We start from the raw sequence: 13,119 nt of genomic DNA on the forward strand, positions 1-13,119 counted from the left end.
CCTTGACCACTGGAAAGAAGAGACAGAGCAGTCAGCAGAGGCACACGATGCATTGGCTTTTGCGTGTCTGTGCGTTTCACTCCTCTAACGGACAGAATACACTTATATGTATTTTTTACATTATTCAGGTATTTTGGGGGGTGGGTGGGAGTTAACTGAAAGGCAAAGCAGGATGTGACATCAGTTCAGTGCAACAAAGCTTAAATTGGTGTCTGATGTGACTACAAATTACAGCATGTTCAGAGCAACTGTAATATATATATATATATATATATATATATATATATATAATTTCTTCTCTTTTCCACTCCATTTTGTATTCATTTAAGAATGTATCTACAGGGACTTTTCAAAACTCAAAGTGGGGAGAGAGAGAGAGAAAGTGAGAGAGTGTATAGCTAGATTATATATTTCTTTCCCTGGCGTAAGGTTCACACATCCTCAGTATAGTAGGAACGGACCATAAAATATCCAACAATCACTTTATTTTTATATTTGTTAGTTTACCAAAGTTTATCACTTTATTTTTATATTTGTTAGCTTATGAAAGCATTTCTGTTAAGGTACCTGTCCCTTCTGATCAAGTATCAGGGGACAGCCGTGTTAGTCTGTATCCACAGAAGAAACATCTGGTGGCACCTTAAAGACTAAAAGATTTATTTGGGCATAAGCTTTCGTGGGTAAAAAACCCACTTTTTCAGATGCATGGAGTGAAACTTACAGATGCAGGCATTATTATACCGACACATGGCCTTCTGATAGTCTCTCTGATGTGAGCGCTTACACTGCCATCTAGTGGTAGTGTGGTTTCTTCCCTGTACTCCAAATCCTTGGACTGGACCTTCGCAATTGTACAAATCACCTGGCAGAGATTTCTGTTGTTCAGTAGTGGATTGCGGGGGGAGTGAGGGAAGTAGTTGCTGTTTAGGAGGGAATATCTCATCTCTTACTCCCTTGGCTGTCTGGCAGAACTGAGGAAACTGTTCTCCAACTTGAGGGAGGCGAGCACTGTGTCACTCTGCAGCAAATTAAGGAGCAATATTGCTGGGCTCTGAAGATGTTGCCAAGTCGTCTTTAGCAAGGAGGATAGTGACTGTGATATGAGGCGCTGAAGTGTGGGGAGTGGAAAGGAGAGAAAAATAAGAGATTTCTCTGGGCTCTAACAGGTCAGCACCTAGCACATTCTAGTCAATTTCACTCTCGGATTCTCATGCAGGATGCTTCAATGTTAGGATGGCAAACTCTGCTCTTTTGTTTAAACAAAAGCTGTTTTCTTATGCAGTTGAAACAAAAGGCAATCATGAAAACATTTCTATTGCATTTCTGTTTCGGTTTATAAACCTGTTTTTTTGCACCAATGCTGACCTTATGAGTCTTTTTCAGTCTGAATATTAGCTTTGTGGATGGATAGATTGAAGATTGGCACCATTTCTGTTAAGGAAACTGTTGCATCATTTCTATTGCTTGAAGAAAATATGTATTTTTAAAAGCCATTTCATATACATATAAAGTTGCCTGATCTGATGATCCATTGTGCAAAAATCTCAGAGGTTTTTGTCGATTGAGTCATATTGGTCTCTTCCCAGTGAAAGTCAATATATGTGCTGAATGTTGCTGTACATGGACTGGGACACTGTACTTAGTAAAGGCCAGATTGTGATACCTTAACTCACTTACTCTACGAATACAACGGGACTACAAATGCTGCGAGGGTGAGTAAGGGTATCAAACTCTGGCCCTAATTTAGCAGGACAGAAACCTTGGCCAGAGCCCTGGAATACAGGCAGCTAATCAAATGAGAAGGGCAAGGATTTGTGACTCTCCTTTATACAAGTACGGCTGTGCATGTGTCCCAGCAAACACAATTACTTTCCTAACATGACAACAGACAACTGAATGCAAAGTCTATTGTAACTAGCCAATAGAGCTGGCTTTCAGTGGTTTGTCTCTCTCACTGTGTCCCAGTTAGCAAGGAACCTAGGTGTTTTAAAATAGGGGATCCAGCTACCTAGCTAAAATATAATGCTGTCTTGTGGCAAAGAAGCAAGGGAGAGTGTAACAGGGTCTTCCCTAAACCCAGCAGACCCTGCCTCTTCTTCAGTTTCCCAAGTCTCATCTGAGCTGGCAGGAGGCCAACTCCCCAGCCATTTTGTTAATGAAGCTCCCATCACTGTCAGTATTTCATTCTCTTTTCCCAATGATTCCCTCATTGTTCAAACACAAGCATGGATCAGTAGGAATCAAGGCAGGTAAACCAGGGCCTGCCCCCTGGTTCGCCTGAGGTTTTGGCCACTGCCTACACAGCTGGTATCCCAGTCAGATTTTTTACCTAGCGTTCCCTGACCAGGATCTCCTGTAGGAACCTCCCTACTTCCTGCAGCTCTCTGCTTAAGTGAGCTGCCTGTTGGCTTTGTATCTCACCAGCTGGGAGGCAGCTGACAAGTGGCAGGTAAGGGCTATGCCCAACCCCCTGACTCACCAACTCTTCTGGCAGCTACTTTGATTTAGAGGTCTCAGGAATGAGGCTGAAGTCCTCTTCAAAGATGAGCAGTTTCAGAACCATTCCGTTAACAAACTGCCTTGTTTGTTTTGAATTAATGACTTTTTGTTACAGTGTTTGTGTCTGTATAAATAACACGTGATTTTCAGGTTCTGATTTGCCAATTGAGGATAAACACATTTTTTTTTGTTTTTTTTAGCAATTTTGTAAGTTGTGTGTTGTTTAAAGTGCTATTGTGACTTTTCGTTTTAAAATTGATGGTGGTATATTATAGTCACCTAGTGATTGTGGTCTATTATTTGAATGCATGAAAATGCTCTAAGCAGAGCCATATGAAGTTAGCTGAAAAACATCAATTTACATTCGACTTTAACTTAAGCTGATCCAGTATTTAAATCCATGTGAAAATCTCTGGATTTTTAAACTGTTTTTATTTTAGTTGGAATTCTTCTTCTTCTTTCTCAGGGAACAGATGAATATTAGATTCTTTTCCACGTATTTAAAACTAATTGTATAATAATAGCTCTTAAATTATGCATTGGGCAGGGACTGAATTAACGATTTGGTGATTTGTGCCCCACCTGTCAAAAAAGTCACAAGCTGCCACTGGTAGACACTCTTAAGATGGGATCTCAGCCAAGCTGCTACCAGCTGCTGTCTTCTCCAGCAATGTGGTGCCGCCCCACCCGCACCCTGTTGTGCTCTGTCCTTGACCTGGTGCCTTTTCAATGCTCACTGCCTTTTCCTCTTCCCCATCCGTATGAAATGAATAGGCTGCAGCTCTGCCGTGTGTCCTCGGCGTTCCCAAGCTAGCCTGTCACTCCGTTTGCTGACTCTTGCTTGTGATAGAGCTTATGAATAATCTAGTTAGCTGAGCTGGTAAACATATGACAACCCCTGCCATTTCCATTCCTGAGTCAGAACCTGGCTGGTAATCAATGAAATGTATATTGCATGCTTACTCAGATCCCCGGCCTTTCCCCTCTCAGTGTTTGAGATACCCCGTGTGGGGATATTTCATATGAGACTCTACTACTGAGTAATAGTGCCTTACTCAGAGACCACCCCATGCGTGGAGTGCAATGTCTTGTTGACATGGGAGATTAATGACTGTGGTCTCTGCACGATAGTTTCTCCAGGGCTTTCCCCCCCCCCCCCCTTTCTGGTAGTTGGATTTCAATCAGTTCTGAGCGATCTCAACTTTCTTCCCTGATTCTAGTCTATCGAGGGAAACCAAAGAGCAGTTCCTGGAGGGGGCTGTTCTTGTGAGACACAGGTCTGAACCCAAACCCCTGGATCTCAGAAAGCGGCTAGTAAGTTGTGGCCTAATTGTGTATTTAAGGCGCTGGGGGTGGTGAGGATTTGAGCCACTCCAGGAACCACAATGGGAAAGGAGAAATATACAGTATTGTAGGGCGGAGATACCCAATGATTGTAAAAAGGAATTGAGCAACATGCATTGAAAAAGTAGCATTCTCAAGCTATTTGGCCATTGCCACAAGGAAAATAGGGTGCCCACTGGGGACCAAAATCTGCCCTCACTACAATTCCCACTGAATTCTTATCCTTATTTATGTTACGCTAGTGCCTGCAGGCCCCTACTGATAGCAGGGCCCCACTGTGCAAGGTGCTGTACAAACACAGTCATGGCCGCAAAGACTTTACCATCTAAATAGTGAAGGAAGACTAAAGAAGTCTGGGGAACTGAGGCCCATAGGATTGAAGTGGCTTCCCCAGTGCCACACAGGAAATCTGTGACAGAGCTGGGAATGGCAGCCATCTTGATTTCCAATCTGCTGTCTCAAGCGCAAGACCTTCATAGCCTCTATCTCGTCCAAACTTGTCCTTCATCTCTAGCTGGTGGTGGCCTTTCTACCTATGTTTCTAGTGGCCACATTATACGAACTGTCTCTTCTAGAGCAAGCCTACACCTTCTTACAATTCCTCAGCGGGTAAGTTAGACCAACTTAGACGCCTCTAAGACATCAGCAGAATGGGTGAAACTAGATCAAAAAGGAATCTGAATGTAAAGGGACTAAACTAGTGCAAGATCTAACTTATACATCACCTCTGAATCTGGCTGACAGGCATAATCTGAAGGTGGACTGAGACTTGAAGGCACTCAGACCTGCACAGGATTAGCTCCTGTATTTTTCACTCAGGCCAACAGTTCAAAAGAAAGCATGAAACCCACACAGAACACCTAGGTGCAATTTTCTAAGGGGGGAAAATTCCCTAGTAATCAGTTGTGCTATGAGGTATGAAGTCTGTCCACTCTTGTTGTCTAGGCTAATGATAGGTGCTATTGTTGTTTATGTGTAGCACCCTTCTCCACAGTCTAAGAAGAAGAAAGGAAAAATAAGAGGCAAAAAAATATAAACTAAATAAAAAGAAATGCTTTTTAATCAGAGGAACTCATTGTCACATGATATTATGTAATGTAGTGGACTGCCCAGCTGGCCTTATATTATGTTCCTCTGCCATATCTCCTCTTGCTGTTCTCTTTTCTAAACCAAAGAGTTCTAGAAAAAATACACATCCATTTAAAAGCTAATTAGGACTCAGCTCGTGTTAATTAATACTTGTTGCCATTACCAGCTTTTAACACAGTAAAAATCTTGTGACAGTCACAAGGTGCCAATGCCGTGGCCCAAGGACCCTTGAAAATGACTCAGGAAAGTGCCTCTTCTCCAATGCACAATATTTGGAAGCTTACACATCCCTTTACTGAATTACAGTGGGGCACTGCTGAATGAATAAGTCTATCGGCATTGCAAGCTGTTAGCGCCAGCGACAACTCAAGACTCCCCCCGCCATAGCTGCAGGAACTCTTGATTGACTCAGCCTGATGGAACAGCAACTTCCGTATTCCCTAAAAATAAACCATTTGGCTCATCCTCTCAACTTAGCCCAGCACACTGTGATAAAATCAGCTGTCAGAGACCCATCAGAGGCAGAGAACAGGATCAAGGGACACAGATCGGCACAGGGCTTCTCCATAGGATACACTAAGGGCTGCTTTGTTGTGAATTTCAAAAGCAACCAACTTCTGCTGGGATTTTCTACCGAAAAGACACGACTGGCTGGAACTCTCTGTAAGTAATCTTCTGCTTGGTGAGATTCTAGTGAAGATTTGCATGTGTTATGTGAACAATGTACCATTGCAAAAGGCCCAGTCCTGAAGTTCAGTGGGTGCTGAGGGCACTCAGCCCCTCACAGTATGAAGCTCCAAGTGAGTTTGCTGCCATTGGAAAGCAATGAATTTTGTCAGCCTGGAACCTAGTGAATCCAGATCTCTGTGGTCTCTTTTCCTAGGGAGGTTATTGTGTCTGTACCATGGGTTCTATTTTCTCTCTAGTGCAGCAAAATGTTGACTTGAGCATTATCGGATGCTTGAAATGGAGAGAGGGCTTTTAACATGGTGACAAAACCATTCCTCCCTTCCCCCATAATGAAGCAGCCAAGGTTGTCACTATTTCTAGCTTCAGTGCAGCCATTTTAAATTCACTGGGCAAGTTTCTCAACTTCACTTACTTTAATAGAGCTACATCAATTTATACTAAGGGGCTGTCCCATTGTGGCAGTCAGATCAGGTGTAGAATCTGTGCAAGGTCCGTGCATTCTGTACATCAGCTAGCCAGATGGCGGTGGTGATAGATAGATTAGATAGATGATGATATTCTAAGAGGTAACACCGCATGTGACTTGCTAATTTGCATCTATGTGGCATTTGAAGACTGATCAGGATGAAACAGGTCCCACTTCAATTTACACCCTTCAGGAGCAAGTGGCAGCATAGATTTTGCTAAGGATAGAATCTGATTCCCCCCTCTATGCTCCCACACATCAAACAATGAAAAAAGCATTTGTGTGTCCCTATCCAGGGATCATTCAAGGGGCCCGCTCTTGAGAGGTGCACAGCTCCTGTCTGAAGTCAATGGGATCAGCGGTTGCTCAGTACCTCTCAGGATCAGGCTTATAGGTTATAACTTTTGGAAATCCTTTTGTCACTTCTATTCACTTGTCCAGCCCAGTAAGCACCTTTGGACAAGCCCATAGATCTGTCAGATTCTTTGTACCTTGAGTCTCTCTCCTGCACTGCTGCATCTCTTTGCTTATTTGTTTAATGGGCACCAGAGCTGCAGCTCTAAAGTGCAGGTGTTGTCTAATGGGTGGAGCAGGGCCCTGAGAGACAGGAATCCTAGGGGCTGTTCTTGATTCTGCCACTGACTAACTGCATGACCTTGGACAAGTCCCTTAACCTCTTTGCTCCAGACCCTCAGTTGGTGTAAAATGGCATAGCTCCGCAAATGTCAGTGGATTTACATCAGCCAAAGACCTGGCCCTGTGTCTCTCTAAAAGAGGTGTACTACCTTTTATCCTGTGATCAAGCAGGATTAAAATTGTCAGGTGCTACTGACATGCAAAATATGCTCTTCATTTGTTTATTCTCTTATTTCTTTCTGGGATTTACCCACTGGCATTCTGCCAACTCCTGCAAGGACAACAGAGCTGATCTTTCCCCTCCCAGTTTTTGGCTAAAAACAGCTTCAACAGCTTCTTTTTAGTAGAAAAATGAGAGAGCGTGAGAGAGAGAGATTCCATCTGCTATAACAGCTACTTAAAGAGGGGAACAAAATGAGAAGAAGCTCCCCCAGGCCGACACCAAGTGGTAGATGGTTCGCTAGTCTAAGTGAGAGTAAAGAGAACCTTCGGCTGTGGGTGGGAAATGTTATGATGCACATTCAGGCCCATAAGTGCCTTGAACTATTAATTATTTCTAAGGAAAGGAAACAGACGAAGCTCAAGGTGATTCCCTGAGCACATTCCTGAGAAGCTGTGGGCTCATCTACTCACAGAAGTTGTACCCCTGTAACTATCCAGGGATCGCTAAAGCAGTAAAACTGCCCCGAGTGCGGGCACAGGCACATCAATCTAAAGGTGTTTTATATTGGTACAGCTTACTTCTAGGTGGGACTGGGAATAACCTCTACCAGTATTAGGCACCTTTATACCAGTATAACATGTCCACTCGAGGGGTTGTAATGGTACAAATGTAATCAGTAACACATCACACCGCTAACGGACATAGCTATACCAGTACGAAACCTGCGTGCAGACCACATCTGAGAGACACAGAGATGTCTGGAAAGTAGCAAAATATGATTATAATTAAGCACCCAACAATACCCATAGGAAATGTTGGGCTAATGTTGATTTCATTCTGCTGATTTTGTCCTTTAGCTCATCCTCTCAAAGATGTCATAGATGAAATCCCCACAGAGAATTCCATAGTGTCAGCTACTAACCAGTAACTCATTCAGTGGTGACTCAAGGTTACTAAGTACGACCCCCCCCCCACACACTTACTTCCTGATCTCTAGAGAGCTCATTGCCTGGCACAGCTCAGATCCTCTTTATTCCATCCCTACCACAAGGAATGGATTTCCCAGAAGAATTTTTCTCTTTTCCAGGCAGGAGCTCTCAAAACTGCACTGAGAGCAGCTGGCTTTTGAGAAAGGAGATACATTCTGGAAGCTCTACATTTGTATAGGGAGCAATAGATCTGTGTGTATGCACCTTCAGATCTCTATGCTTGAGCCCTTTGCAACAACTGCTGTGAGGAATTGGCCAGTTCATGATGCCTCAGTTAAAGGGCAGAATTCCCTTCACATCATGTTTAATTGTAAGCTCTGTGGGGCAGGGGCCATGTCTTTGTATAGCGCCTAGCACAATGATGCCCAAAAATGAGTGGTCCTGTGGTGCTACTGTAATATAAATATATAACAAATAATAACAATCAGATTTTGTCTGTGGACTTGAAATGGTGCCACAAACTTAACGCTGTTATCAGAACTGGATGCAAACACATCCCCTGAACTGGGGAGAAGTTTGGGGCCCGGATCAAAAAATGTGGAGCTATTCTAAAACACCAACATGAAAAAAGTAGGATTTCTCTCTTCTGCTCTTTTATAGGCAGTCCTCTTCCCCCCTTCTCCATTCACACCCTCCCCCCCGGCCCCCCAATCCTAGCTAACAGTTTGCCTCTCTTGGGAAGAGTGGGAAATGCTAGTGGAATACAAGGGCTATGCTTGTTTGGTTTTTGCAGATATTGTTGGGATTTTTTCAAACAAGGTTAGTTTTTTCAGAGCAGACATAAGTGCTGGAACTAGGGGTGCCGCCGCACCCCCTGGCTTGAAGTGGATCCCATTATATATAGGGTTTACAATTTGATTCAATGGCTCTCAGCACCCCCACTATAAAAATTGTTCCGACACCCCTGAGAGCAGAAGATAGATCTCTTGGCCATTACTGACTAAGAACAGTCTATAGTTTCATGGGTGCATATGATAATTTACCACCGCTAAATTAATAGAAAATATGGGAAAGCTTTGAAACAATTACTTATGACTTAATTGGTGACAGGCATGCAATAGCAGAGCATAAATCTCCACTCAGCTAACCTGTAAGGTCAACAGCATTGCAAACACTGTTTTAAGGCATACAGTCAGACCCCTTTTTATGGGGCATAGATATTTACTTGCCTTTATGTACTGGGATTCCTTCTGCATCCTAGAAACATACAGTACATGCAGCAAAGGGAGACACATACAGTGCTCAGACCTGTCCTGACATTCTCAGGATTCAGAGTAACAGCCGTGTTAGTCTGCATTCGCAAAAAGAAAAGGAGTACTTGTGGCACCTTAGAGACTAACCAATTTATTTGAGCATGAGTTTTCGTGAGCTGTAGCTCACGAAAGCTCATGCTCAAATAAATTGGTTAGTCTCTAAGGTGCCACAAGTACTCCTATTCTCAGGATGTCACTTCACGGTGATTAGAACAGAGCTGCCTTAAAAGGCATGGCATTCCTAGCACTAAAGGCGAGCCTTCTCCGCATTAAGATTTGAAACCAATGGCCAACTCCGTACTACTGTTCCGAGTGCTGTTGTCAGAAGCAAAGATATTACTACGAGCCTGTCAGCTGTAGTTTGGCCACACACAGAGTGGAAGAACCTTTAGGAATCAACTCTTTGCTCAGCTTCAGGTCACACCAATGAGTCAAAAAGCACCATAGAAGGAGACTATAGGGCTTGTCTACACTTACTGGGGGATCGACGCACGGCAGTAGATGCATCAGCGGTTGATTTAGCAGGTCTAGTGAAGACCCACTAAATTGCTCCCCCATCGACTCCTGTACTCCACCTGAATGAGGAGTGCAAGGGGAGTTGATGGGAGAGCATCTCCCATCAACATCGCATTGTGTGGACCCCATGGTAAGTAGATCTAAGTACATCAACTTCAGCTAAGTTATTCACATAGCTGAAGTTGTGTAACTTAGATCGATCTCCCTCCATAGTGTAGACAAGGCCTAAGAGAATAAGTTATCAAAAAAGTCACATCTAAATAAAGATCAGTTTTCCATTGGAAGAATGATCCTGTGGCTGTAGCACTGGATTGGGGCTCAGGAGAGCAGAATTCAGTTCCTAACTCTGTCACAGACTTTCTGCGTGACCTTGGGAATGTCACTTAACCTCTTTTATAACCTGGAGATAATATTCCTTTGTCCATCTTACTGTTGAGATTGTGAGCTCTTTGGGATGGGAACTGACTCTCCCTGTAGATAAATGCAGCACCTACCACAATGAGGCACTGATCTTGGTTGCAGGGTTTCAGAGGTAAAAACAACAACAACAACGATAATAGTTAATAACTGGTAGTTAGATAGTAAAGAGATGTGTATGGTAGAAAAGTAGAACAAAAGAGGCAGTTTAAATAATAGTCAGAGGATCCATTTGTGATCACATTTTAGACTAAAATCCATAAAGGGTTAAGAAATTATTAATATACGTTACAAGAGTGCTACAGACAAGAGTAGCTCTTGTGATAGGCTACTAAGCACATCAGAAGTGTTATAGATGGTTATAAGGCATGGTTATGAGCAACCTGTTGACCTGACGGAATCGATAATAATTTATTAAACATTGAATAAAACATCTGCTAATCATTTATTTCAACCCTTTACAAATGGAAGCTGACTACAAAGCGCGACCCCACTGGTAAAACAATTGTGAATCTGCAGCCATAGTTTCATCCATCTAGTCAATTAAATTCAGAATGCCTGGAAGGCTTGCCTGGGCGTGGCTTAAAGCCCTCTCTAAGCATGGATCTTTCTAACCAGTTGCCCCCTTGCCAGCACCCCCCGCCCTTCTCCAGTCAGCAATACCACGAGCAGCTGTTACTTGGGGAAGCGTCTTTGCATTTTTTGCACCCCAGGAATAGTGTCTCTGCATTCCATCGAGCCTGAATTTTTTACAAAGACCAAAAATAACAGCCCAGTGCTTCAAAGTGTCAGTCCAGGGCTGCGTTTTACTGAGTCACCTCGGGACCTCTTTAAATGGCATGGGAGTGTTAAATTGTGAGATGCCACCTGCAAAGAACTGTCAGATTCAAGTTATATGGCCAGGATTTTTCAGGAGTGACTAATGACTTGGTTGCCTCAGTTCTAAGGTACCCAACTTGAGATACCTTAAAAGGGACGAGGAGTCCGGTGGCACCTTAAAGACTAACAGATTTATTTGGTGTTTTTTTACCCACAAAAGCTTATGCCCAGATAAATCTGTTAATCTTTAAGATGCCAACGGACTCCTCATTGCTTTTGTGAATACAGACTAACACGGCTACCCCTCTGATACCTTAAAAGGGGGCCTGCATGGGCAGCACAGGAACTACGGGCTGGGGAGGCTAGCTCCCAGCCCCGCCCCTTCTACGCCCACTGGAACCCAGAGCCCCCCCACCGTGGCCGCCAGCCCCCCCCCCAGTGCTAGTGCCCGCAGCCTCCCCAGCCTGGGAGCACCGGGAGGGAGAGTGTGCAGCGTGGCGCCAGCCCCTGGAGCCCAGTGGCAACACAAAAGGGAGCCCGGGGGCGGAGTGTGGGCGGAGCCAAGCCTGGCTGGTTGGGAAGGCACAGCCTCCCCCAGCCTGGCCTCCACTACCTGCCGCCCAAGGGGCCTGATTTTCAATGGTTGGGGCCTTTCTGAAAGGCAGGCCCATTTAAGGTGCCTCAAACTGAGCACCCAAATTAGTCACTTTTGAAAATCTTGGCCATTCATTAATATTTAAATCCTAACTTGTTTTGCTCATAACACCTTAGATTATTAAAGCTGAAAGAATTTCCTTTCCACCAGAGCTGCTCTGTATTTACTTGTTTTGCATTTCACTCTGCTCTTTTGTTTATAGTCAGTTTCACTTTCCAGCTGACATGTATTTAGCACAATGTTGCAACAGGATTCTAAGGCACTAATACAAGGTTACTATGCAACAGGTGGGTTGAAACCTCTGCAAGAGGATGTTTAAATCCAAGCTTTTTTTAAAAAAAGCTGATTTATATTTTATTTTTGGTAAAGATTTGTATTATGATAATTTATTTGCATCTATGACATAAGAACGGCCATACTGGGTCAGACCAAAGGTCCATCAAGCCCAGTATCCTGTCCTCTGACAGTGGCCAATGGCAGGTGCCCCAAAAGGGAATGAACAGACAGGTTATCATCAAGTGATCCATGCCCTGTCACCCAATCCCAGCTTCTGGCAAACAGAGGCTAGGGACACCATTCCTGCCCATCCTGGCAAATAGGCATTGATGGACCTATCTTCCATGAATCTATCTAGCTCCCTTTTGAACCCTGTTATAATCTTGGCCTTCACAACACCCTCTGGCAAGGAGTTCCAGAGGTTGACAGTGCGTTGCGTGAAAAAATACTTTCTTGTGTTTGTTTTAAACCTGCTACCTATTAATTTCATTTGATGGCCCCTTGTTCTTGTATTATGAGGAGGAGTAAATAACCCTTCCTTATTTACTTTCTCTATACCACTCATGATTTTATAGACCTCTATCATACCCCCCCTTAGTCGCCTCTTTTCCAAACTTTTCCAACCATGACAGAGCTTAGAGACCCAAAAACAGATATCAGAGCCCCATTCTGCTAGTTGCTGTGCACACTCATTATAAAATACAGTCCCTACCCCAAAGAGTTTGCAATCTGAAAACAGTGTTACTAGCTCACTTACTTAGTGTTTTCCTTAAAGCCCCAGTTCCTGGAGTCATGTGAATACATGAGTATCTCAGCTTTCTTTTTTGTTTAAAAGGGACATTTCTAGCCCTCATAGTTGTGGAGAAAAGGCTGGAAATGTGACTCAGGTGCACCTAAAGGGTCAAAAACCAGAAAGGAAAAAAAAAACCCAAGATGTATTTTTAAAAAAAAAAAACACCGTGATTTTTAGGCCAATTTCATGATTTTTTGGGAACAGACTCATCTGACTATTTGTGGTTGGCAATAATGAACTATCCCATGCTGGCCCATCCCTAGAAAGAGCCCAGCTTGAATTTCAGATTCCAACTGGACTTTGCAAAACTGGCAGTTAGAGGGAAACAGGCAGTTTGCAAACCAGCAAAAACCTGCTCCAGAAGGCATGGAGCAAGAGAGAATAAATAGGAAGCCTCTGGACATCAGTGTTCCCGATTCTTTCCTGCCAGCAGCCTCACTTTAAGCAGCTGTTTCCTGCCCTCCGCAAATGCTGCCCTTTCTTCTCACATTGGCAAAATCAGCACATGGCCTTT

The 13,119-nt window shown here is 43.7% G+C and overlaps 1 protein-coding gene across 12 annotated transcripts in view; it reads left to right on the forward strand.

The window, feature by feature from the left end:
* XIRP1 (xin actin binding repeat containing 1) overlaps positions 1 to 13,119 on the forward strand; it is a 49,950-nt gene that overhangs the window by 13,743 nt on the left and 23,088 nt on the right. The window contains exon 1 of one of the 12 annotated variants that reach the window (XM_074946356.1): positions 5,419 to 5,595. The exons of 10 other annotated variants lie outside the window; for them this stretch is intronic. The gene's annotated coding sequence lies outside the window, so the exon portion shown is untranslated. Of the gene's footprint in view, positions 1 to 5,418; positions 5,596 to 13,119 lie in introns of those variants that run through there. One more of the 12 variants, XM_074946357.1, reaches the window with a different exon arrangement.

Source organism: Natator depressus, chromosome 2, assembly GCF_965152275.1.
Source record: "Natator depressus isolate rNatDep1 chromosome 2, rNatDep2.hap1, whole genome shotgun sequence".
Lineage (NCBI taxonomy): Eukaryota > Metazoa > Chordata > Testudines > Cheloniidae > Natator > Natator depressus.